Genomic DNA, 4,547 nt, shown 5'->3' with positions numbered 1-4,547 from the left:
TCAGTCCGGAGGGCTCCAGAAGATCTCCAGGGAGCTTTGCCTGCAGAAACAGACTCTCCCATGAGGGAAGCAGCACCTTTTCTGATCCTCGTCTCTTCCCCCTGCCTCCCAGTTAAAGAATGATGTTGCACCAGCTGACAGATGTCCCAGCCGCAGCACCACGCCGCCAAGTCTGGCTGCGGGATGACCTCCCTCGACCATCAATCAACAGAGCGGTGACCAGCACTCATCCCTGAGAGAATCCATCAGCGGTTCCCTGCTCACCCATCTCCTTCCAGCAAACTCCCTCAGGGGAAGGGCCGGAGGGAGTCTTTCCATGGGAAGGAAGGAGACAGCGTGGACACCAGAAGGAGCCCTGGGTCTCAGTGTGGCCAGTGTCCCTGAGCAGGTCCATTGCCCCTCTGGGCCTTGGTTTCTCTTCCGTACGTTCAGTAGAAAGGTGCTAAAAAATCAACTCAAACAAAAAGAAAAGAAAACCAAACCCTACCAGCCAGAGAAATCTGCCTCTGGGTGATCCAGCCATAGACAGAGAGATTGCAACTCTGCCCTTGACAGAAATCAGCTCTCAGGATTCTTGCCTCCGTAGCTGGCGTTAAGGAACACACACAGATTCAAACTCCAGCTCTATGACTTACTAGCTGTGTGACTTTGGGCAATTTACCAACCTCTCTCAATCTCAGTTTCCTCATCAGTAAAATGAGGATAGTAACACCTGCCCCACCTGCCCTGAGATTCTCATGATGATGTTTTTAAATAACATAAAGATGACATCTGCCATTTTTAGTGCAGTGGTTACATGCCAGGCTCTGTGCCATAAACTTTATATATTATCTCATTTCTTTCTATAATACCCCTGTGAAGTAGTACTATTATTCTGCCCACTTTACAGAGGAGGAAACTGAGCCTCTAGGAGGTTAAGTGATGCGCCCAAGGCACACAGCTGGCAAGAAGCAAAATAGGGATTTGAACCCAGGCCGTCTGGCTCCAGAGGCTATGGGCTCACCCACTGTCACACCAATAATAGATGTAAGATCCCTGACATACAGTAGATGTTGTCCACATCCATTACTGGCTAATCGTCGTTAATCTTTTTTAACATCTTTATTGGAGTATAACTGCTTTACAATGGTGTGTTAGTTTCTGCTTTATAACAAGTGAATCAGCTATACATATACATATATCCGCATATCTCCTCCCTCTTACATCACCCTCCCACGCTTCCTATCCCACCCCTCTAGGTAGTGGGATACCTACCCACTGAACTGGTACATTTCCTCCAGGGCTATGCCTTGGGGCTTTTGGATCAAGTGAAGGAAAAGGAATGCACCCACCTCTTTTGAAGTAGATCAAAGACTGAAGGAGATCAAGACTGTCTCTTGATTGAACACAACCTTGCTGTCCTCTGACCTGTTTGCCCTGAGCCAGGTATAGCTTGGGGCCTCACTGTGTTGGGGACATTTGGGCCTGTGCAGAGACCCAGGGAAGGAAGCAGGGGAGGAAGGGGGCAGCAACAGGTAAGGCTGATATGTAGAGCCTCAGCCTGGTCCCCTAAGTACCCACTGGAGAGACGAAGGGGTGGGGGGGGGGCATCAGAGAGACTTGGGATTAAACCAGGGCTCTCCACTGGCCAGCTGTGTGACCTTGAACAGATGAGTTGACCTCTCTGGGCCTCTGCTTCATCCTCGGGAAAATGGGGATGTTAATGCCAGCCTTACGAAGTTCTGATACTAAAAGCACCTAGCACATAGCAGATGCTCCAGACACCGCGGCTGTCAACACTTGTTATTTTATTTAAGCAAGCCACTGTTTCTGAGCCAATTGTGGTCAGCCTGCTTCAAACTCAGTAGCTGTCAGCCAAAATCTGGCTGGCTGGTTTCAATATACTCAGGAGTTTGAAGGCCACCAAAGGCTTTTCGGAGAGTTGGTTGCGTTTCACTGCTAGTTATTTGCAAAGTGTCTGGAGGCTCAAACCCAGCCCAGGTGGCTGGTTCTTCAGGGACCAATCTCTGGACTGAAGGGTACAAGCTGTATGCAAGAAGCCAGCTGTTTCTTGCACATCTACAGAGCAGCCAGGTGTACAATGGAATTTCAGCTCTTCCTTTTCAAAACACGGATCTGTGATCACAGTAAAAACCAAGCCTGGCTAAGCCCCAGAGGCAGCTGAAGTGGCACCCAGCCGACATCTGCAGAAAGGGCAGCTGGGTGCTGACAGCTCGGGGCCCTGATCCAAACCTGTCCCTCTTAAAAGAGCCATCAGCCAGCTGAGCTGTGACCTTCCTGTAGAACGTTCCAGTTGGGATGATCGGGTGCGAGAGGCTGCTAAATTCCATAACCCATCCTGGAATAATCCTTGAGAGGTAGGCAGGGCAGCATGGAAACAGCCAAAGAAGGACCAATTCTCTGCTCTGAGCAACCCCCAACCCCACCTGAGTGTGTCCCAACTTCTGGCCATCAGTTAAAAGCAAGGATAGAGCAGCAGAACTTGGAGAGGAGAGGAAGGAGGCCAGTATGCTTAGAGCTTCATTGCAGGGGTTGGGGGAAGAGGGGTGGCCGGGAGGGACTGATGTGGCTGGGAGAGGGACAAAGCAGGAGGCCTGGGAAGCAGTGTAGGTTTTCTTTCCACCTCTGCTGTGTGATCTTGAGTACCCCGTTGGCCCTCTCTGAGCCTTTTCTACCTTATCTGAGAAACAGAGAGTTGACACGACTGCAAGTCACATGAGATAACTCGGCTTTTTTCACTGCTGTATCCATGGCACCCAGCTCAATGCCCGGCACACAGTAAGCCCCCTATAAATAATTACTGAATGAAGACGCCTCTCCCTCCGTCCCTTCTTCATGTAATTTTCCCATAGGCGAGCTTCTAATTAGAGAAGAGTTCTATGTGGGTACAGCCTGTTCCTGATGCAAGAAGCCGTCAGTATGCAGCTGATTTTGAAAAGCATTGATCTAGCGCATTTCGATCCTAATGAGGCAGAGACATGAGAGAAGCCTTGGCTCCTGCACGCCTCTCTGGGCTTGCTCTTCTTCCTCAGCCATGGTGGGGCTGACAGTTACCGCAGCCAGAAAGTTCCTTGCGCCCCAAAGCCAGGACTGCAAGCCCGCACACCTCCAAGACTGGGCAGGTAACGGGAGGGAGGGGCACAAGGTGACCTCTGGGCTGGACTGATCAGTATTCGCCCCGCCGCAGGGCAGTTCCCATCAGTCAATCATTGCTGCAAGAAATGCAAGCGTGGTGCAGCCAGCGCTTATATTTTTTAGAGATGAAAATCTAAATTCTTAAGTGAATTGCCTGATTCTTGTGTCTGTAACTAATTCAACAATTTTTTTAAATACTGGATGAGGCAAACAGAACATTGTGCAGGCTAGATTGAGCCAGGCTTCTGAGGTCCAATGGGTCATGAAGACAAACCTTTTCAAAGGGAGAAGACTCGGTCCTTGCCCTAAGGGACCCGTCAATCTGATGGTGGAGACACAGCTCTGCCCTAGGGAATCCCCTGGTTCTGATGGGAGAAGCAGAAAGAGGCAAGCGTTCCAGATCCTTCCAGAGCAACCCACAGAAATGTGCAGATGAATTTTATGTACACTGAAACCACAGGCTGCTAGCAGGGAGCCACAGGATGGAGGATGAGTGTGTTGGCAGGGGACAGCGTCCCCCGTGGGGAGCATGGCAGATGCAGAAACCCAGTGGCAGAGCAGAGCAAGGTGGAGAGTGGACAGATGCAGCCCTGGAACATCTAAGCCCAAAGGACGCCTATGGACCACTTTGTCCCATAATCCCAATACACAGACGGGAAAATAGAGGCTCAAAGACAGGAGGAACTTGCCCAAGGCCATGCAGTAAGCTGTGACACAAACAGGACAGGAATGAAGTCACAGGATACCAGGCTAGGGGTGGGAAGGGGGCCAAAAAGTCTACCTGAGAGATGGCTACTAAGCTACTTGGCAAGGTGCACGAGGAGCCTCTGGCTGGTGCCTCACCCCCACTCCCTTTGGCCTGTGAGCTGGCGCCAGGTAGAGGGCACCATCTCCAGCCACGGCTGCCCTTTGAATTAACCTTCAGACTGTGCAGATTAAGAGTTCCATCCGTCTTCCACCCAACAGGCTCCAGAGGTCTGACAGGGGACGTGAGCTGGGTCCCGAAGGGGCCTGGGACTAAGGGACGACTGGGAGGATGTCCCAGACACAGGAGGCCTTGCCTGCCAGGACTCGGGGCCTATGGAGGTCTGAGAGGGAAGCGGAGTGGCCCCGATGGAGAGACAGCCAGATGTCCAGGGCCAAGAGTTTCACCAGCATCCATGTCCCTGACTCTTCTTGGCAACCCTGCAAGTCCAGGACTCTAGGGACCCATTTCACAGATGAGGAAACAGAGACTTGTCCAAGGCCACCCAGCCAGAGTAGCAGCTCCGGGATTCTGAGCTTTCAAAAAGGGAAGCCTCGTGGTGTCACATCCCTCCTCAGAGGCTTTCCCTGAACCCCACCCATCTCTCCTGCCTCACCTCCCCTCGCTCCCGCCCTCAAGCTGGCCCACCACCCTCTCCCCACTCGGG

This window comes from Orcinus orca, chromosome 1 (genome assembly GCF_937001465.1).
Source record: "Orcinus orca chromosome 1, mOrcOrc1.1, whole genome shotgun sequence".
NCBI lineage: Eukaryota > Metazoa > Chordata > Mammalia > Artiodactyla > Delphinidae > Orcinus > Orcinus orca.
The sequence above is the reverse complement of the archived record's forward strand: the minus strand, read 5'-3'. Positions refer to the sequence as shown.